This window comes from Eurosta solidaginis, unplaced genomic scaffold (assembly GCF_040869045.1).
Source record: "Eurosta solidaginis isolate ZX-2024a unplaced genomic scaffold, ASM4086904v1 ctg00001022.1, whole genome shotgun sequence".
Lineage (NCBI taxonomy): Eukaryota > Metazoa > Arthropoda > Insecta > Diptera > Tephritidae > Eurosta > Eurosta solidaginis.
This window is the reverse complement of record NW_027136916.1, coordinates 428,505-452,632: the sequence shown is the minus strand read 5'-3', so window position 1 is coordinate 452,632 and position 24,128 is coordinate 428,505. Positions and strand designations below refer to the sequence as shown.

Here is a 24,128-nt window from a genome sequence, read left to right as displayed (position 1 = left end):
CACACGCGGAGTGCTTGCGAAATTCATGCCGAGGGGCGAACCCGCTTGAAAATATGTTCTTCTAATTGAAAAAAAAATTGTTTCTAAAATGCTGATGTTGCTTTGTTCGGGGCTTGACCCCAGAATCTTCGGTGTGGTAAGCGGAGCAAGCTACCATCCCACCACGGCGGCCGCCTAAAACAGTGTATGATTATTATAATTGTAGCGAATTTTGAGAATTGTAGAAAATAGTTGGACTGTGCTGCTTTTATCCTTTCAGTTCGCCTCGTACACCTATATCTCCCAAGGTCTATACTTTTCTTGAATACTTGCTTATTTATTGTTGTTCAGCATTTATTACTAGCAGCATAGTGATGTATCCAAACTGCTAATATTCGCCACATTGTTATTAGGTACTGATGCACTGCGGCCTTTATTTATATCTATTGTGCCTATTGTATTTAAGTACATCTTCAGACTTTTTACTTCATATCACGAAGGTATTTAAATTCACGCAAATAGATCGGACAGTATCTTCCTTTGCAGAGCGATGCATTTGCAGAAAATATGAACCAGCGTTTCATCCTTCGGCTCAACCTAGCGGCAGATTTTGGTGTAGTATAGATTTAACTTACTTAGGGGGTTTCGTAGACAACAGTTTCCCGTATAGTAGCCAAACTGTCTCTAAGTTGTTGATATATCTTTGCCCGAGAGTTGAACCCAGAATATTTGATGTGGTAGGCGGAGCACCATACCACGGTGTCAGTTTTACATTATTTTTATAGCGCCAATATAACCATCATTTGAAAATTAATTAAAAGTTCCTTCTTTCCTTTATATGCTAGCTTATATTTGTACTTTTTTAATTTTATTTACTGCTTACTTATAAAAAATTATATGGATATAAACAAAATAAATTTTCGCCTCATAAAATGCTGGAAATTAATCAATGTAGCAAATTTATTTATATTTGTCTTCCTGTTAATGAGCAAATGAGCTTTAGTGTTTGAAAAATTTTGCAGTGTCGACTTTTTGTAAACAAATTTTTAATATAATTGCTTTCTTCTTTTTTGAAATGACCATGGTGGAATCACCAGGTGAAGTAAATAAAAAGAGATAGAAGATGTACACTATCTGAAACGGTAGGGATGTATTTTCATCGGTCAGAAGAGGGTAAAGTGTTTACCCGCTTTGGAAAAGTAGGAGTAGAAAAATAAATGCCTTGCTACGAAGGCCATTTCAGACTGTGTTTTTCAGCATATCAGTGCAACCTAATGCCAATATAAAAAGGGATACACAGGACCAGTGCGAGCTTATATTACTTTGGGCATCGAATAAAATTAAGAACTTAAACTGCGATGAGTAGTAAAATTCAATAATTTGTCTAAAGTAAACTGACCTCAACTTCAACTGCAGTTGAAGCTTTTATCGAAAGACCGGACATAAGTGGGAGAGGTGTTATCCATTATATAGTTGAACTGTAGGAACTTTGCGCACTTAAATGGGTTTCGGGTTTGATGAAAAGTTTTACAGTCACACTTGGAAGTGATCGTAATACTTTTAAATGTGTTTCGATCTCTAAAAATCCATTGTTCTTTTCATCTGCTCTGTTGATTTGACCTTGAGAGTCGGAAGTAAAACATATGACCTTCTAATATATTGCCGGATTCATATATTCTAAATTAAAATCTGTAACTGTAACATTCCTTTTATCTTAGTGGTCTAATTTTTAGGCCAAAACAACAATAGTGAGTAACAATTTTTTGTAACTGTATTTAGAAATCCATTGTTTTAGCGAAGTGTTTACATAAATAAGGTGTAATACGACAGTTTTGGAAATGACTAAGCGACACTATAACTCAAGCGAAAATATAACTCAACGCACAATGTGATGTTTATTTAAGATTGACTTTTTTTCAAAATTCTTTGTACACATTAAATTTTATATTAGCTTTAAAAGGAAATTTCATGTAAATAAACATGCATATATCAATATTTAAACATATGGACATAACAATTTTTATTGAGTGCACATCGAGTTGTGAATTATATATTTTTTCATGTTTTCTTGTTGGGCCAAATATATTCCTTATGCTTGCTTTTATGGAGCTTTACGGCCGAGAAATTAGAAGGCAAAAATTAAATTTTCCTTTTCCCTTATATATTTTTTCTTTTTTTTATGAAACAATTTGCGCATACAGCTCTCTTTTATAAGCTTTGATTTAATTCGAAAATTCTTTGTGCGACTTTTTTCAATTGATTGGCATGGAATAACATAGTGCAACAAAATTTTAACAAACAGTTTGTTGCCCAAATCATTATTATTGATTATGATAGCACTTTCCACGTCAAGTTCAAGTCTGATCTTTGAAATTTGTGGTTTGATCTAATTTTAGTGACCGCTGACTCGATTCAGTAATGGCATGGCTCGTTATCGCACACCATACTGAATTCGCTCGAATCTTGCACCTGCTCTTTCCAACGTTGAATAACTGACCTTACTCAAGCAGCCAGTGTGCTCCTCAAAACGGACCGTTTTGTCGGCCGATAATCGATTGAAGACATTCAAGACATGCACAAATGAATGTATAGGCCTCTGGCAATTACAAAATCACGTTTTGTCATATTCAGTTTATACTTTCGCAATTACGTCTGACGCTTTCTCCTTTACAATTGACTATACTCATTCCCTTATCACGCTTTCGCATTTACATTTGACGCTCTCTCATAATGTGCCGGCTCTATGTATATGTCGGAAAAGAATTTACCTCAGACATTCTCTTGCCAGTGTGTCACGGGTTGTTGCAACGTTCGGGCAGTTCTGTGTTAGAACCCAACCTTCGTCGCCCTGAAATTTCTACAAAAAAGCTTTCTTATTTTGAAGTAACTATTCTCAATTACAAATAACATTTACGCATTTTCACTAGATGGTTAGGATGGGCTCCAGGGACTTAAAGTAATTAACAGGCAGACCTCCTTACCAAACAGATTGCTATAACAGGTCTAGGGGCCCCTGTGAACCCACAAAGGGGCACACTAAAGAAAACATAAGTTACTGAGAAACAAAACGTTTCAGACAACACTGGATTGAATGCCTAGGGCAAAGACAGGTTCAATTGTTTATATTTCCAGCAACGAGCGTATCAGCCAAACTCATTGATCTAAGGAGCGAGGATCTACAAAGTCTCGCTGGGTACTATACGGGACAAAACAGTCTACTATATCACTTAAATTGAATCTATTCATTACAAAAATCTCTCACTTTTCAGAGCTGGAGGATAAAACTCCCGTTCACATTCTTTTTTTTTTTTTTTAAATATCATCTTAAGACCCGCAAAATCGAATCACGCTATATTTTGCTTTGAATATTAATTAAATTTAAATTTTGTTTCAGATCTGGTGGTCATATTAATGAGACGCATTTGGAGACAATTGATATAAAAATGGTAAGTCCCAATCATATACTACATATTTCTATTGGAAAAGATTAGCTTTGAAAGTTTTATTACTTAATAGGGATTTCAGAAAGAAATATATACCCAAAACAAAAATCGTGACTCATTTGCTTTACACAACTCTCAAATATAATATTGCTAAAAAAATGTTTAAAACACAATTGAAAAATAGCAAAGTATTTAAATTATAACCAGTTTCAAACTGAACAAAAAACCTCACACTTAGCGTTTATTCGACTCTCCCTTTTCATCCCACTTCCTTCTATTTCCATTCACCCTGTAGTAGTTGTTGCACCATTCACCCTCTTCCATTCGCTTTCATCCTTTATCCTTCCTTAGTCGTTTTTCATGTTTTATTCATGCTTCCTCCAACCACCGCGTTGCATACTTATACTCCCACATTCGCACTCACTCCCATACCTTCTCGCTCTTGCATTGCTACATCCAATCCCATTTTCAACTCCACTTCCATTCCCATTCTCATACCCCATTACTTTCTATCCCACTCCCGTCATCATTCTCATAGTAACTTCTACATTCGTACTCACTCCACTCAATGTACACGAAACCGTTCTTGTATCGAAAAGAACTCCAGGATATGAATAAGTGATAAGAGATTAGGCAAATTTGGAACAATAAACTTGGTGTAGCTTAGGTTGGAATGACTGCCCGAGGGCACACTTAGGCCAGTGATATTAGGCCACTTGTGATACAATGAAAATACACCATTACCTTTCCTCTTCGAACCATTTTGAGGACCTGATAAAAGATACCAGGTCCTTGACGTCATGCTCCACAACCTGGCTCAGATTATCTAGAAATGGACCATACATAAAGCGCTGCCGTCTCCGTTTAGTGCCGAGTAGTTGCAGATGAAGCGAACCACCTTTTCCTTCTCTTCAACCGCTTTAGAGATCCTTCAGCATCGACGATAAGGCCCTCCTGACCCTTCTGCATGCCTATCTATAGGGCAATGATCAGTTAGTTGCCCCACAAGCGTGGAAATTGTATCCCTACTTAGGTTGTACACGTCACGGGATCTTTTAGGATCGCCATCTTTCTTCAGAGATTTCATGACAACCGGGCTGTCGCTAAAAATAAAGATTTCTTTGCCGACATTGTGTGTCACTATTCTCTATTCCGCGAAACTACTGCCTGGAATACACTGCAGTGGTCGGCTAGTCTGGTAGTTAAGGTCCTTTGAGTATATGAAAATGCTGCTGTCAATAGCAAGGCATCTATCCGACTCCGCCCATTCATCCCTACTGGGAATGTTTATTTTAAAGTTGGTTTCCACAACTGTTGCGGTCGAACAGCGATCCGTGCTAGGAGGAAGAAAACTGTATTTGTTTAGTATACTAGAGTGTCCTGTTGTCTTGTCGTTCGAACAGGACAACTCCCTTAAGCGCAGATCCAACAGAAGGATGTCAAGAATGACCTGAAGAGCTTCGCTAGGCGTTGTTCTTAGAGCACCACTTATGCTGATCATACTGAATCTGTGGACTTTACAGAACAAGTTTAGGTTTGACGCCCTGCTCAAGACTGTCCACCATACGACTATCCCATACAGCAGCATGGGTCGGATAATCGTGGTATAAATCCATCAACATATGTTGGGGGGAGTCCCATTTTTTGCCGATGGCTGTTTTACACGTAGATAATGCAATTTACGGTTTCTTTTGTCGCTGAATGACGTTGTCCTTCCAGTTCAGAATTTGTCCAAAACTATGCTTACCAAATTGGCCTTATATGCCATGCTTAGGCGCGCTCCATTTAGTTCTGGTAGGTTTAACGATGGTATTTTTTATCGTTTGATGTAGTCCTCAAACTTTTTCCTCTGTAAGCAATCGCTAGTTCATCAGCATAAATCACAATCTTCCCGTAGAGGAGAAGGGACACCACCCTGGGGTGTGCCTATTGCGACAAAGCGTGTTAGTGAAGAAAGCACTTTCCCTTCAGCAGTTGATCAATCAGTCCCACTAGGGGTCTATTTACAAACTTGGTGTATATGGAGAACTAATTACGACCGTCAACCGTTTGGCCCCAGGATAGTTTACCGTCATTGAACTGTTATGAAGAAAATATTCAGGATGGTGGGGTTCGAATTGTGCGTGAAATAATGGTACATATAATCCAAGTTGATGGCTTCAAGTTGCGCCATCTCTCATCATATCAATGTAGTTGTTATTGTAATTACATATGTAGAACAAATTCCTTTGGATTAAGGCTGGGATATTGCTTTCGTACGTTTGAAGCATATGTAGTGATGTATACATGTTTTTCTATTGATTATGTATGCATTCGGCATTAATACAACCACATGCATACAGAAGTAGTACAAAGAGATTAATAGAATATGCACACTCACTGAGAAAATACACGCCTTAAAGAGAAATAAAGGTGGATTTATACTAGCTTTAATTCCTGCCTAAATTATCTGTGTTTCGTGCATAACATTACAACTGGGCTACTTTGGTACTTCCACAGATATGCAGTATCTATAAAAAAATTCCATTTTCATTTTATTTTATTAGTGGTCAGATAGGAATTCTAGAGATATGCATTACTTAAAAAAGCATTGGTATGGGAGGTGTCACCCAAAATGCTCCCTATTTTCACAATCTGTATGTGTAAGAAATTAAGGTCATATAAAACATTGCCAAACTTCAGTGCTCCAAAATGAAAACTTTCTGAGATATACAGTATGGAAATGCGAGCCCACGGCCGTATTCAAATAATTGTTAAAAAAGAATTAACCTCAATTAAGCTTAAACAATGTTGCCAACAAATTTAACACAAATTTACTCAATAAATTTCTATACAAAAGTTTTAAGATTTTTCTCACTTCATTATCAGCCCCCACATATTTGCAAACTACGCCAATCGTGCACAGCATCTGTTTTAACCCTACAATCCGGAAATTTCTTTTAAGAGGAAAATGGTTTCTTTAAAATATTTCACTTCTGCCCTCATTGTTGCACTTAATCCTTTGGCATGTTTTGTATGCTCTCGCTCAATACTTTACCATAGAAACACATATGTTGTGTGCCAATTCCCGTCACATGTGCCATTATTTTGCTATAAAATATGTTGCCTTCTTTCAGGCGCAGAGCAAAATAAAAAATAAAAATGAAAATAAAGGAAACAATACTTTTGGTCTGTCCACATACACCAGCATTTGTTTGCTTTTGGGTTCATATAAACTCACTTTCTTCTTCTTTCGCTTTTATCACAAACACATTTATGATGCGACTTATCTTACTTACTCTAAGCGCCTGTTTGTATGCTTCTTAGCTTGTTGTATATATAGGTTATTATTATTTCGTCTTCTTGTTATTGTATTTCTTATGTTGTTGGCGCTATTGTTGATTATTGTTAGCCCAGCTCTCTTTTTGTTATGATGGTGTTGGCAATATTTGTCTAATTCAACATCAGCAGTTTAACAAAGAGGTTCCAAAGAACATTGTCCATACAACACATTCATAAACCGGACAATTTGTGCGGCCTTTTTTTTATGTTTTTGCTGGTGCTTTTGTTGTTATGATAACTTATTCGAAAGTTTAATAAGTCGCTTGGGAAAGTTTGAGGGCGAATGAGCGCCACTAAAACAATGGTAATTGATATGAAAGTCCTGTTGGGGTGTGCGGCTAATTTCTTGCAAAGAAAATACTTTTATCTTGTGAGCACCCTTAAGTTTGATAAGAACTATAATGTGAGTGCAACAATCTTATGTATAAATTCCTTCTAATTCTGTAGGAAGAATGTTTTACTTCATTGAAAGCTCCTCTAGATTCATTTATTATAAATTAGACTACATGGAATCATTAAGCTATTGCTATTTTTGGTGAAAGATTCAATGGTATAAATTTTAGTTGAGTTTTGAATGTACAGCGTTATATTTGTCTTTCGGCTCTCTTTCTTATCGGCAGCAGCTTCTTGGAAAATATTGAGCACAACGATCATTTAAAATATCAGACTACAACTTGAGGTATATAATGGTAGTGTTGTACGTTTTTCAAAAACTTCAATACATAAATATAAATGGAGGAGTTCACGGTTTCCAGAACACAGGAAGCTTTCCATACAAATGTGCTTTGTAAAGCATATGAACGATAATTTCCGCGAGAGCGGAGCTCATTCTCTTTCGAATTGTACTGAAAACAACATTAACTTCATGTAGATGTTCGGTCCATACCTTAGGTCTCATTAAAGACCTTTAACAGCAACTGTCAATAGTAGCTGCATATTTTATTTCCTTCATGCTGTCTTCTCTTCATTCACCTGATTTGAACAAATTTTCTTTGTCCTTTAACGGATGAGCAATACGTCAATTTAATTTAATGATCCCAATTATCCCACTTGTGGTATATGAAATTGTTGCTTTATTTTTGTAACATATGCATTATTACTTTCGCTTGTAATAAGATATTGTAATAATCAATACATTGTCTACGTCGTTGTATATGCACATTAGACTGGGTCGGTCGATAAATAAACTCCAGTATTCCGTATGTCATAATGCTTTGTATACAGCACTACTTTGGTGGTAGAACTTAGCAATTCAAATTACTCGCGTACTTCACTTACAACGACTTAAAATATTCGATAACATGCTGATAACAAATAAAAATACCCCAATTACATATTTATTACTTTTAGATAAGATATCGGCAGCTTTCGATTTGTAATTGCTAAATTTTCGATAATAAAAACTGATAACAAACCGATAACTTGTCGACGAATAATCTGCAACTCATCGGTAGCCTTTTTTATCGAAATAAAGTTTGCAAAACTTCGATATCACATCGATAACTCATTAGTAACAAATGGTTAACACTTCACATATTAACTAACATATAGATAATACGCCGTCCGGTTTCGATTCCGGCTTCATTTTTTGGTCGTGTATGACTTTTACTTTTTCCTTTCCTTTACTCTTCTCTTCTTTTTTCTTTTCGTTTCCTTTTTTACCCCTTCCTTCCATTTCTTGCCTTATCTTGATTTCCCGAACGTGACGTTATTAATATCCTCATCGTTATAAACATTGCTATCATACCGTTCATTTTCTTTCTTCTGTTTAATTTTTCCCCATTTTCTTCTTTTTCTTTATCGTTCCATTTTATCCTATATATATTGTAACGAATTTTTGTGATTCTTGATTCTTTTGTTATAGTTCCAACCACTGAACTGTCGAATAAATAATTCAAATTTTCAGTATAGCAAAATGTTCTTTATTTACACTGCTCTAGTAGTAGTACTTCACAATTAATTTACTCGCGTACTTCACTTATACCATGTTAAAATCAAACTAAAGGATAAGTCCTCAATTTGTGCTGCTTTTATACTCTCAATTGCCCCGTTCGCCTATTCCTCGTAGGGTCAAGACTTTCCACAAACACCTTCTCGAACAGTTCCTTATTTATTTCTCATTTTTTCGTCTCTTAGTTGGTTATTTAGCTATATAGATGTATATGTGTGCGTTATGTAATCATCTAGCCGTTTTTGTGCATTTATTTACTAGCAGCATAGTGACGGATCGAACTGCCTACCGCCACAATATGATCGATTTCTGTCTTCGCTGATTTCCATTAATTCACTTGCTGTCTGATTTCACTAATATGAGCTTCACCCCATACATTGCGCCCACATTATGCTACAGTGTGTTGACTATACTTACGCTTACATTCTGTATTCCCCCATAGAGTGAGTTTAAATTGAAGCTTATTTTTTGGACCTACCTTTCGCCAATTTTTTGCGACCATGTCTAACGCACAGCATCCATTTCAGAGGGAAAATATTATCAAGAAAATTATTACCCTTTAATTAAACAGTTCCTCTATTCCACGAAATATTAAGGCATCATGAAATACGTAATTCTCCTTCATCGTAAAACAGTGGTCTATAGCAACGTCGTGAAAATTATATAAATGAACAATGTCACAAAAATACAAGGTCTGTCAAAAACTATTGATACTGTAACAAATTTTCGGGGATTCCGATTATTTTCCACCTTCTGCTAACGTTCGAATCGCTGAACTGTCAAAAAAATAACTGCAATATTCAGTATTGCAAATGGTCTTTATTTGGACTAATTTAGGAGAAGAACTTCACAATAACAATTATACCTTAATAATAGCGTTTTTAAATCAAACTGATTACTTATTCCTCAGCTTGCGCTGCTTTTATACTCTCTTTTGCTTCGTTCGCATATTTCTCCTAAAGTCTAGACTTTTCACGAACACGGAACAGTTGTATCTGATACTTGGTTATTTAGATATATGCGTGTGTATGGGTGAGTAACAACTTCTTCTGTTAGCTGATGACTACATATGTGTATGTGAGTTAATCTCTTTGCTTTGGGCTGCTGGTTATGTGTGTGAAATATTCTTCGTCGCCTTCTATAAATGTATGTGTGTAAATGGCTTTCTTTGATGTGTTGATGTACACAAGTGTGGCCGCTTGCTTTATTGTTGTTGTGCATTTATTTAGTAGCAGCATAGTTTTGTATAGAACTGCTAATATTCGCCACAATACTATTAATTTGATTCGAGTAATACTTAAGAAGCTGCAAGTGGCATAGGTCCTAGAATGTTTCTAGTATTTGGAAGAGGACGGAGTTATTTTATAACATAGGATCTGGTTTTTAGCGTTTCAGTTTGGTCGTTAAACAAACTTCTGGTAACACTATGAACTCATTCAGTCCATATGAGGACCAGCCATCTCAACCTAACCTAACCTATATGATTTTCTTAAAATCAATTGTATGAAGAGAGTCAACGTTAATGACGATATGAGTGACGTAGAAACTTGAGGTTTGTTAGTTTGTGGAATATAGGAATCAGTTTTGAAATTTCGTTCCTCTACAGCCATTATTAACTATCATGCTCATTTTTGACTTTCTCTTGAAAGCCTTTTTAAGAATAGGAAAGGTTTGTTTTGAAAAATTTCATAAGTGACGTAACACCTGGCAGACCTTGTAATGTCATTAAGAATTTTCATCGCAAAACAAGAAAATTACGCAAAAGTTTTCGCTATTGATTGCGCTGTGACCGTTACGACGGAATAAGCCTCTTCGCAAACTTATATTGCATTAGTTGCTGCATAGAAAATGATGGGTTGGCATCCCTTTGGTATCGATTTTCTGAAGTTCGGGCCATAGATGAAAGCTCTCGTTTTCTCTCATCAAATATCAGTGAACTATACCTCTGAGTCAGGTTCATTATAAGGTTTCCGAGTTTCCAATGACTTGTATCCACAATGGACATTTCATAATTTCGTGAGGTTTTGAGCATAGGGGCCATTGCATAACACATGTGCATTAGAGGATTACCGTGTCATGGTCCTGCTCTTTAGCGCAGAGATATTTGAGCAAGTATTGCCTCTTTTTCTATTAGGATAAGGAAGATAGGTATTCCCACTAAGGGGCTAAGTGCATCACCAAGGGACGTTCTCATCACATACGTTATGCCAATAAAAAGTAGGCAATGCAATTTGCTGATGAGCTACTACAACAATTGGTCCTTGACCATAAAGCCAACTGCGTTAACATTAGCGAACCTTATAGGACCCGAAATGATTGGAAGGCAGATGCAATCGTCAGTATTGTGAATGGTGTAAACTGCTACTTGTGCCCAAATTATCCCATTCAAACGTTCAAGGACAAGCTTGAACTTATTGAAGATGACCTTAGGAACTTAACTAGTAACCTGATTGTTGCGGGAGACTTTATGCAAAAGCCATCGGATGAGAAATACCTCAGACAAACACCCGTGGAAAGTTAGTGATTCAGATGGCAACCAGGCTCGGTTTGAATGTGCTCAACACCAGCACGACTCAAACATACCTACACTCGGGCTTTGGATACTCAGTCCACGATATAACGCGTGTCTCAGAAAGCCTGCTGTAGACCGCTGCTGGGTGGAGAGCCATAGAAGACCTGACTGGCAGCGATCACAACTACATCATTTTCCATCTTTATGATCCCGTTCAGAGGCAGATTCCGAACGAGGCACGCAAAACAATAACATGGGACGTATTCAAGGTCGACTCTGTCATGTACTCCGCATTAGTACTGGAGGTTGTCCGACGGATAATCAACGGAAAAATGATTGAAAAGACAAAGCGATGTCTTCGCCACGCTTGCAATCTCTCTATGCCACGGACAGGAATTACTCTGACACGAAAAAATTAAGGAATCCGTTAAAAAAACCTTTTCACAACCAAAACATCTTTTGCTTAATTCATTCGAAAAATAGCTTTAGTCTTTCCAAAGCGATAAGAAGTGGAGATTAAACTGAATTTTTTCTTGTTATTGTAACGCTATTTCAAACACACTACAATGTTGCCAACACTAATTGATGCATGTTTGTTGTTGTGCTACTTTTTACAATGCAAACTCAACGCGAACTCATCTACTGACTGACACAGAGACTGGCAGCATATGAGCGTATGCGCCACGCCCAGCGTAGAACAAAACAACCACCCACTCAATTCTGCTATATGATGCAAGAACAACACACAATTTCAAAACTCTTCCCTAGCACCTAATGCATATTTGCCTGTGTATGTATATGTGTAGCATGTTAACGCCGGATGTTTATATATGTACTTGTGCGCCTGTGCATATGCAACACTAAACATTGTTACTAATAAATTTTTATTAAAAGTTATGAACGCTTTCATTACAAACAAAAAGTCTGGCAACAACATTGTTGCTATTTTGCTCACGGCTTTCATATTGTTGTTTATGTAGTTGAAGTTGTCTTCTTTGTTGCTCTTGCCGTTTTGCTTTTGTTGGTTATTGTTGTATACATAGTGTGGGTGCATAGTGTAACTTAGTTTTAAAATAAAAATGAATGTTTGTTGGCACTGCTCCCTCTGTCCTTCATACATGTTCACATATCCAGTTAATACTGTAGCCAAATTATCGACGGCACTGTCGATATTTTAAGGAACTCGATATACAAGGACCTGCGTGACGTGAAGTTACCTTGAAATCAATCGCATTTTCACGTGAAGTTACCTTGAAATTAATCTCCATGAGCCACCCAGCCACCGATGATTCAAAATTTATTAAAAACGAGAAAGTCAAAATCGATAACAAGCGTTCAAATTTTCCATGAGTTTTCTAAAGATCTGGGTCCATGCGCCCTCTTTCAGAGTATTCTATAACTTTTATTTACTTTGCTATCGTTAGCAGGCATTTTTGGCCCAGAAAATACGGACATCATCCCTTACAACAAAATAAGAGGCTTACCAGGTAAAAGAACCTTAGTAAAACTAGCGCCATGAAATCAATAATTTTGTGCAAAATTCATGGAGCTACAACTCGCATGTCGTGAGCTAGATACATACCATGACCCAACGGGTTAGGGGGTCCGAATATACCCGCGGTAGGTATGTTTGTCGTAAGAGGCGACTAAAATACCAGTTACAAGAGGTTATGTAGCGCAACCCTTTCAGGTTGCCAGCGCAATATACAACTTCTCTAAACCCAATTGTCAGCCTCACCTATCCGCGGCGAATCCTGTTTCACTAACAGACGACGCGACATGAAGGTCGCATGTTGTCATAACAAATCCTTCCAGAGATAGCGGGGCTTGGTAAATTGGAAATTTGTGGGTATATATTACTGAAAGAGAGGAAAAACGGGTGAGTGCTAGTGCAATGCACCAAGCTAAGACAATCAAAGTTACTGTTCGGTACAAATCGCTACGTGGCGAGCATAGACCACTGAAAAATGTATATAAGTTTTCTAACTAACTTAAAAACCACATTTAATAAATTGGAAATACAATTGGGTTATGCCCGCTGGTTCTGTACAACCACTCGGATCAGTGTATTCATAAGGGTTCTCAAAAACTGTTTAAGAATTAGAAATTGACGCCGAGCTACATATTTCATGGTCAATGTATATTACGTTTTTGCTAAGACACCGAATTTAAAAAAAAAAAAAAAAATACTTTTATGTCGACTCGTTTGGCCAGTCTCGATACTATGCATTTTGTAATGTTTAACGAGAATGAAACCAGGACCGCTGATTTGTAGCGCAAAGTAGTCATTGAGTTTATTAGAAAAATGTCTTTCTTTTTATACAAAATTATCTATTCTACACATACGTAATTACACTAACACTAATACAATACAATCTTAACATTTACATTCTGAGTCAGCATATTAGTTCGACCTAATTTTAGAAATTTGTAACTGGAAAAATATTTTGGCAGTCACATTAACAAATTGGTCAATGTGCTAGTTAAATGTAACCGGATATAGGTCTTGCTATCGGCATGAGTATATGATGTTGAACTCACGCTGCGTTGGGGTAAACGTGATGTATTTAAATCGATATTGTAATGTGAATGCAATATGACTGTGTTTGGCCTGCATAGAAAGTGCATTGGCGTAGTAGAGCATGATGCATAATGCTACTGACGTATTGACATAAGCGGGCACCATGCATAATGCTACAATTTGAGCCCGGTAAGTGCGAAAGGTCGCATTAAGAAGTCAATCCGGGCTAGTTTATATACCACCTCCTTTGCCTGGTATCTAAATTAAAAAACGACCTATCAGGACCCGAGAGTCCAAAATTGTGCCATCATAAGCTAATTTCATGTTCTCTAGACATCCAAATTACAAAAACAGTTCAGCGTGGTCAAATGAAATTGTTTCCGAGATGGGCGACGTTGTTGTTTTTCTTGTTGTAAAGCGTACCGGCAATGGATGACAATTGGCGCAAGCAGCAGAAGATTTGAATACCAGTGCAGCTTTCCGTAGCGGAACTAGAATATTGATATATCGATACTTTGCCATTGCTATTGCCCATATAGCGTTCGCTCCACATGATAACATGACTTCGTCAATTTTCGTTATATGTCATTTGTTACTCATACTCATGTCATTTATCTGAGTCTCCCCCACTTTCGCTCCTATACATTGCTGTTACTCTTGATGACTGCTGCTTTAACCTAAATTCTGACTGTTTGTTTTATATTTTGCAGTATATCCTGTTTATATTCCCTCCATCTAACATAATGTGCGTGATATATGAAAGGGCTAGAAAGAGAATTGTGGGGAGAAGTCTCCCTCACGAGATAGTGTCAAAAGTTTCTCAACTTAACTCAAAGTTTTACCCCCAGTGCGCTGACAAAAATTACAAGTCTTGTAGTTCGAGCTAAATTTTTTTTTTTTGTTCTTAAAAAAGCAAAGCTCAAAGATTTTGGGTGTGAACGAAGTTTCTCAAGCAAAAAAATTATAATAAATTACACTTAGCAGGTAATCGCTTTTAGCTTTACAAATGAGTGATAAATTATAATTAAAGCTTCCTAAAAAAAGCAAGTGAACCTAAGATCTAGCAGGGTTAATCACATTAATGAGCGCTCAGGATTATAGTTGGTAGAAAAGTGGCTGTGAACTTTGCCAGGTACAATGCTAAGTAGTTTACGATATATCTTCTTGACAAGGAAAGAACAGCAGAATACTTCAGCAAATCGAACCGGGTGGAGATGCTGTTGCTATACAGGTACGGTAAATATCGATCCGTAGCCGGCAACATCGCTAGAGCAGCAACGCCACAGGAAAGTGGACCGCCGCACTTATTCCTGAACTGATCCCATGGTTGAGGAGGGGTAAATTATTATCTGACCCAATTTATAACCGGACACGATTACTTACTTACTTAATTGGCGCTTAACCGTTTAAACGATTTTGGCCGTCCAACAAGGTCGGTCGCTTCTTCTCTCTGCCAACTGGCGCCAATTTGTTACACAAGGGAGTTTAAATCATTTTCCACCTGATCCTTACAGCGGGTGCCGCCCTCTTCCTCTGCTTCCATAGGCAGGTTTTTCCGAAAGAAACACTTTCTTAACGTCATCCTTAAATCGCATAACATGACCTAGCCAGCCCAGCCGGTGCATTTTAATCCGGGCACGATTACTTCCGCAAATATAACCACAGAATAGATAAGGCTGAAACCCCAAACTGTCGGTTTATATGCTATATATTGTCCGCTGATGGTGATCTTCTAGTGTCCTTATTTGTACATTAAGATTAATACTTTGAAGCTATCCGGTATGGACACACTTGCACTATTTTTCTTTTCGCAATAATTCAAGAAGTCCCTAAGCATTCAAAGTATAGTTTTTCTTCTCGACCCAGACGGTTAGTTGTGTCTGAATGAGCGCAGACAAAGCTCATTAATATTACCAGCCCTATAAGCCTTAATGATGGTCACTTAATCTGCATTGCAGATTACCATAATACTAGCGAAGATCGCTACGCTCAAACGACAGAAAGAGAGTCGTTTACTTGCTCAGCCAGGCTGCGTGCAGGTTTGATTTCCATAGGAACTGTGAAGTGGATCTCTCTGCACGCTTATAAGTATTCTTATCGCCACACTCCTGGGTTAGAAATTTTGGAGGCGATGTACGTTTGGTTTTAACCGAGAACAACTCGAACAGTGTAACCATCATTTACACGTAACACACTGGCAAGATTATGACCATGTGAGGTAGATCCTTTCCGACATGTTCAGCGGCACCAGCGGAGGGACACCACAAATTAAATGAGGTTACACTGAAATGACAGCCCCAGTCCCGAGTCGCTCCGGTATAAGAATCGTCTTCCGTGAGAGCTCCACACTCCTCTTTCTCCTTTTCCGAAAGTCCTTTGCTTTATAAGCGCAACAGACTAAACAACTAAAGTGATAGGTCCCGATTTCATTTTGAGAAAAATTAAGGTTCTTTGGTTCGAAGAAATGTATCAGCGATCCTGTCTGCAATACTTGGCCGATTTTTTCCTTTCGCAGTACAAATCTATTACCGTGATCGCACTTTTTTCTACACTGCGTTGAAGTGGACGTCGCAACGCCCGATTCAGCGCCCCAGAACGTTTCTAATCTGACACAATTCTTACAAGACTGTGTCTTTGTATTCTGGAGGGCATCGTTCAACTGCGAAGCACTAGCGTTTTCCTTATGTCAGGATAAGCAGAATTCCGGAAGTTTTTGGCTAGTTTTATGGGTACGATGAGACAAACCAAGGTTTCTAAGCAATCTTAATTTCTCTCTTCTAATATCTCTTTTTTGTAAATTGTATACTAACTTCACTCGAGATAGATATAGACTCCTATATATCAAAATGATCTGGGCGAAAAAAGATATTCATTTAGCCATGTCCGTCCGTCCGTCCATCTGTACGTAAACACGATAACTTGAGTAAATTTTTGAGGTATCTTAATGGTATACAAGCTCCTGGGCACTCATCTCAGATCGCTATTTAAAATGAATGAAATCGGATTATAACGACACCCACTTTTTCGATATCGAAAATTTCGAAAAACCGAAAAATACAATTCACTACCAAAGACGGATAAAGCAATGATACTTGGTATGTGGTTTGACCTTATGACTCACAATAGGAAACTGTAAAATTTTGAACAATGGCCGTGGTACCGCCTACTTTTAAAAGAAGGTAATTTAAAAGTTTTAAAAGCTGTAATTTGGCAGCTAAGTATGTAATGTTCGGTTACACCTGATCTTAGCCTTCCTTACTTGTTTTCAAACTGTAATTATTTATTGAAGTATTTCTCTAAGCAGACCCTAACCACGTCGAGTAGAATATTTTACAATCTTTCGTCAATTCTTCAACAACTTTCGCTCCACAAATTCAAATGCGATGCATACTTGCCAGCTAAGCGAGTAATACGAATATCCACTAATGTACGTCAATGTAAAATGTGTTTTGCGCTTTTAGGGCTTGAAGCGCTTTCCACATCTAAAACATACATCATACTCAGCTACGTGTCTCTATTAATCAACGCGCACAACTTCGTTACAAATTCATTAAACAGGCAAAATAAGAAGGTTAAATCCCACACTTAGAGTGCGTATTCGCAATGGAGTGTTTGCTTTTAGGCGCAGATGAGTCAGTGTAAGCATGTGCAACATTTTATCGGAAAGTTTGTTCACTGTTGCTTCGAATAAAATACGTGAAATAATGCAAAGTAATTCTGTTGTGTTTGTGTATAATTGTGGGTGTAAACTAATTTCAATTTCAAAACTAATTTTTTAATTCAGAAAATGTTTTGCAAGGTGATGAAAAATGGCAGACACAACTTGCAGCGCAGATGCACAAACCTTATTAAGCAACTTGTCTGGGTTCCAATAAATTAAGTGCACGTGTGATGAATTTTAAGATAAAATAAATATTGACTGTAAATAAGGGAGGCGGAGTGAAAGGTGAAAGTCGGGAAAAAATTTAAGAAAAATATGAGGTGAAATAAGAATGAGGAACCGGCAGCTCGGATGCCAAAACTATAGATATTAAAAATAGGAGCTTCGCAAGAAGCTTTTAAAGAATCAAAGAATTGGAATAAAGGATTATAAAAAAGAAACTTATTTGAAAGCTTTTCATGTTTAAACCCAAACTAAGGTTAAAATATATTTGGAAATCTTCTAAATAACGTAAAAAATTTGCATGACGTGTGTTACTAAATGATCAAAGAGGGTATTGAAGCTTCAGCCTGAATGCAAGAAATAGAGTCGAAAAAGCTTCAAAGCTTGAGCTTTATTTTTTTTTAAAGCGTCAAGGCGTCATTAGTGACAGTGTAGAACTTTGAGTAATTTATAAAGGAGTTTGGGTAGAACTATTTTTGAAAATTGCATACGTTTTTAGCTGCTGAAAATTTGGATGGAAAAACTTAGATATTTTCAAAGTTATACTAAAGTTTTTCGAGAAGCTCAATATATTTGCAATGAAGCTTCAGTGCCACAAAATGTGAAAACAGGGATTTTATTGAAAGCTAATCAAAATTTTTAACAAGGAAAATCTAATAAAATTTCAAACCTTGGAAAAGCATTTAAAAAGTTTTGAGGAAGCTTTGAATAAAGCTCTAACCTCGACGAATCGGTACCAAAACTTTGAGGTAAGAGACGTTTAAGGTATGTACAAATTTATGTGAATGCTTTTAAGGAAGCTTAAGAGGTATGCGACATAACTTTAGCGTTCTAGCAGCAAATGTAAAATATTGAGCAACAAAATTTCAGTTAAAGCTTTTTAACCTAAAAGTGCGACTTGTAATAATTGAAAGCTCCTACTGTGATGCAAAAGTCCCAAAGCAAATGCGAAAGCCTGCACAAACGCTATTCAAGTAGCTTTAAAGTATGCAAAGAAACTTTAACGCAACAAAAGGGTTATCAAAAATAATAGAAAACTATTGAATGAAACATTTTTGATCCCAAGAACCGAGTAAGCTTAAGAAATATGCGACAAAGCTTTAGCTTCTCAAAAGCAAAAACAAGATATAGATTAACTAATCTATAGATAGAGCTCATAAAGCTGAAAATACGACTTGAAATAATACAAAGCTCCAACTGTCATGCAGGAGCTACAAATCAAATTTTATAACTGGCAAACAAGCTTTTAACTTAGCTTAAAAGCATGCAATGAAACTTTTACGTAGTTAAAAATCAAATCTTTTGAAATTGAAAATTAAATTTATATATAGAGCCCTTAAAGCTGAATGTGCGGCTTGAAACAAGAAAAATCTCCAACTGTGACGCTGAAGCTACAAATCAAACTTAAGGGCTGGGAAAAAACTTTAAACGTAGCCTGAAGGCATGCAACGAAACGGTGTTGCCAGATGCTTTTGAAATAAATTTCGTGATAGTTTTTTTATTTGAATACCGGTACCTTTCTCTTAAAACGTTTCAATAACTTTTTAAGCTATCATATCTGAACACTACTATCATATAGAATTGGCGTTGAATATAATTTGCCGTAGCACTCGATATTGACTTTTAGCGCGAAAAGCTAAAAACTTTACTTGCAGCTCCAGAGCTAGGCCAGCTTATTCAGGTTCTCTATCCCAAATCGCAACCGAGTTTTCCAGATATCTTTCAATATTTGCTCCTTGGTTAAAAATCATATATATTTCATAAATGATTGGCCAACTTAAGCGCTCTTCTAAGTTGGTTGCTTATTATATTTACTAAATGTTACTTCTCTAGCAACATGGCGGATAGATAGATAAATTAAAGTATTTCTTTAGTATGCAAATCCCTACTATATTCTTGCAGAAAATTGCCTTAAGGAAGATTTAAATTTAATTCTCAATTTGTCTGAGATTGAAGCTCCATGTTTATGCGGGAGCAGTGCTACTAGTCTTCAATGGCAGATTACAAGATGCGCTGGTATCTAGGATTTAAAATAACCGCATACTAAGTTCCCTTATCTTCGAAAGAATTTGGTATAATTTTAAGCATAATTTCTACCATTCAGTATCTCCAGCTATTTGCTAAAAATAGCGCATCATTCGATGCTTGTACCGTAGATGTTCCAATCAGATCGGACGTAATTATAACAACTAAGAAAGGCTAAATTCGGGTGTAACCGAACATTACATACTCAGCTGCCAAATTACAGCATGCAAAACTTTTAAATTACCTTCTTTTAGAAGTGGGCTGTGCCACGCCCATTGTCCAAAATTTTACTATTTTTCTATTCTGCGTCATAAGGTCAACCCACCTACACAGTTTCATCGCTTTACTGTCTTTGGTAATGAATTATCGCACTTTTTCGGTTTTTCGAAATTTTCGATATCGAAAAAGTGGGTGTGGTTATAGTCCGATTTCGTTCATTTTAAATGAATACACAGGAACTTACATACGAAATTTCATTAAGATACCTCAAAATTTAATTAAGTTATCGTGTTTACGGACAGACATGGCTAAATGAATTTCTTTTTTCGCCCAGGTTATTTTGATATAGAGAAGTGTATATCTATCTTGATCAGTTTATATCGTTATGCGGTACCGTTATGTGAACAAAATTATTATACTCTGTGAGCTCTTCTCAGCAGAGTATAAAAAAGTAAGAGTTTCATGCGATCTACAAAGCAGGAAAAGTGCATTATGTGCAGGTCTTACAACCTAACCTAGACTAACAAGTTTACTCTTATCATTGAAAAGAGGTGATTACAGGCTCATAATTCGTATGCTGACGACACACCTTTTGGCATGCTTATAAATTAGAACTCGTCAATAAAAGCAGGTGTAGAATGTACGTTCTACAAGAGGAAACAGGGACACGTACTGTTGTTGTTGTGGTTGCTGTTGTATTAACAACAGAGGCTCTCCCCGAAGGTTTTCGGGAGTGTTATAGATGCTGATGGTCCTTCATCAGATATAGATGCAGTACGTTCCGTTAACAAAGCACCATTTAGGTACTATTCCGCCCCCATCTCGGGAACGATTTATGTGACCACATTACACCTTCTAGGCCATCCCGCCCCCAGCCACTATTCCATGAGGAAGTTGGGGTCGCCAGAGCCTCGTATGCTAAATATGTGTATGGTACATTCATATTTATAAAATGATTCTCCTGGCGTAAGTGAGGTTGACAATTGATTTTCAGAAGCTTTGAAGCCATAAAGCTTTGAGTTGCGCTTATCTACCTCTTGAATCCTTCTGTCTTGCGTTTGCCACGCTAGGACTCCAGCTATTAGGAGTATTACAGCTATCAAGTCTACAAGCAGCAAGTAGTGTGGGTCTTACAAAGCTTCTAGTATTGGCGAGGACGACATAGTTATTTTATAGCATAGGTCCTGGTTTTTTGATATTGCAGTTCCGTACGGTCGTTGAGCAAAACTTCTGTTAACAATGTGTACTCATTCAGTTCATGTGACGTCTTAACGGACCGGTCAGTTCAACCTAACTATTCCAACGTATTTCCATGGACTCAGTTTTAATTTTTTTTTTTAATATTTTGGGTATTTTTAGTTACTTGTTTGCCCAATTTCTTCAGTTCCAAAAGAAATTGTATACTGGCAACACTGCAGTCATCTGCAATGCATGTGATCACTGCACATATACAAACACCAAATCACTTACATCCGACGCACAAGTAAATAGAAATAAATTTGCATTCGCACCGAGGTATACCACAAGTATGCACAAAACCTTGCACTCACACCAATACAATAACACTCGTTTTAGCATATATTTGCAAGTACTTGTACTACTTGTTACGAACAAGTTGTAAGTAAATAGAACTTTAAAAATGTATGTGTTATTTGAATGGAGTGTATTTGCAAGTTCTTGCAACGAGTGTCACCAAAATTCGAAAATTATATGCCACATGCAGCACTCACTACCACACACAGTACTTCAGTACATCAGTTCTTATAACGACGGTAGTTGGAGTTAAAAAGTATTCATGAAGCATGTAAGAATAATAAACATAACATTCTATAGCTCTAACAGACGTTTGCATTTTGGATAATGTTGCAACTCATTCCGGCTTACATCCTGTTACATTTAAAACCAACAACCTCATACTTAGGAACTGTAACTCACATAAGGACCTTGTCTCTTATCAATATTAGTCTATTACAAAATATCTTTAAAAAGATTTTCCTAAAACGGTTATCGTGGGGAAAAGCATAGGATAAAAAGTCATCTTAATGCCCGCTAGAAACGGAAGGACGGGTTCAGAGAGCTTATACTTCTGTCCGAGGGCACCAGGATAGAATACCATCATAGTTTTTTAAAAGATCCCATTTACAACGAGTTGAGATTAGGTGAGAAGGAGCGACATACTGAGATTACAGACTAGTTCCTTGGAAATACAAATGTGAATTCTGGAAGCAGCAAGCATCTTAGAATATTGTAAAGAGAGCGATATTCTAAAAGTGCGTAAAATTGTAAATAAAGGAAAAGTCATATATATAGTACCGGCATGTATGGAACCCCATCCATAGAGGCATAAACTTTCTCGCTTCATTGCAGGCGATTATTACTTATCTGTACATCTTTTTTTTAGACCGCAAATCAGTAAATGTATTGTTCTTGGGTCTGAATCAGGTGGCGGTAGGCACCCAACGTTGGATGTAACTTTGCTTTTCGTCAATAATCTGGGTAGCATGACCTATTTCCGTTTACTTTCTAGTTCCGGGGTAGATACGGTTACGCGGAGCCAACGAAGATTTGGTAGATGAGAATATTAATGAGCGGAGTTGGCAAATATTCATTTACCTGTGATTTGGTTACCGTTGCGGAAAAATCAAGGTGAATCACAGCAACAGCTTTAGAACAAATATGCTTTGACTCAGAGATGCTTCGTTCTGTAGTTGCGATTATTGTTAAGCGTTGTTGTTGTTGTTGCTGTAGCAGTGCTTCGACCCATCCAATAAATGTGACTACTCACAAATTTTCATCAGTATCTTCTAACGGGATTTCAAGGAAACTTGCAGTTTAAACAGGGCTGAATCAGAGAGAAAGGGGTGTTAGAGGCCTTGATTCTACATTGCAATTGAAAAGATGGTTGGTGTCATGTGGGTGTACGTTACAAACAGGACATACATTTTGTGTGTCGGGGTTGATTGATCCATCAGCATTTTCATCAACGGATCGTGGTCCGGATCGCAAAATATCTAGAAAATTTTGCAATACATCAATATGGATCGTGAGCCAGTATTGACAGCATTGCCTCCCTGTGTGACATTGGCCTAAGAGCATTTAATTCCACAAATCCTACAAAATTATTCAAGGTTCGATTCGAGCTCAAGGCCAGAACAATAATTTTTTTCTAATGATAATAATTGTTATTTTTTATTAATAGGCCGATAAAAACAAAAAACAATTGTTAATAAACCATGAGCACTTGGGAATGTCAAACAAAGTAATTGACAATAAACAAAAATCCAGCATTATCAGTGATTTGCACCAGATGGCGCAACACTGAATAAATATGGTTGGTAAAAAGGAATAGAAGTAGCAAATTTGCCAGTCAAACAAATCACCGCTTTATAGCTAAATGGTTAGCGCAGCATGCCTAAAGCGTACTGCTGATGAAGGCTTAGCACCTTTCGAAATGGAACTATCTGCGCAGCTATGACGGATTGTCTGAAAAATTTTCAACTTACAAAACAAAATACAATTTTTCAAATTTAGAAAAATTAAAAAATAACAATATTTATTATTAGAAAAAAAAATTATTGTTCTGGCCTTGAGCTCGAATCGAACCTTGAATAATTTAACAATAGGCCGATAAAAACAAAAAAGAATCCTACAAAATAGTACGGAAATTTTGCTTAAATGGTTTAGATTTTCCAAGCTTTGCTTAGAGGTAGTAAAAATTTGTGGATCATATGTGGATGGCATGTGGGACCCATTTGGATCAGATTTCTAACAGCATTTTTTCACAATTTTGGGGTTAATTTATAAGCTTTGTGCTCAAAATGAAAAAGTTATAATGTGGATCCTATGTCGAACATGAATTTTTTAGGTGCAAGCACACAGGCATAGATCAGGGATAACTGCTTTGACTATTAGCATATCAAGTAGGTCTTTTTATACTCAGTTGAGCAGAGCTCACAGAGTATATTAAGTTTGATTGGATAACGGTTGGTTGTACATATATAAAGGAATCGAGATAGATATATATATCAAAATAATCAGGATCGAAAAAAAATTTGATTGAGCCATGTCGGTCCGTCCGTCCGTTAACACGATAATTTGAGTAAATTTTGAGGTATCTTGATGAAATTTGGTATGTAGGTTCCTGAGCACTCATCTCCGATCGCTATTTAAAATGAACGATATCGGACTATAACCACGACCACTTTTTCGATATCGAAAATTTCGAAAAACCGAAAAAGTGCGATAATTCATTACAAAAGACAGCTAAAGCGACG

The 24,128-nt window shown here is 37.0% G+C and overlaps 1 pseudogene; it reads right to left on the bottom strand.

Moving 5' to 3' along the window:
• Positions 1-24,128, bottom strand: part of LOC137235796 (uncharacterized) — a 601,114-nt pseudogene that overhangs the window by 207,546 nt on the left and 369,440 nt on the right.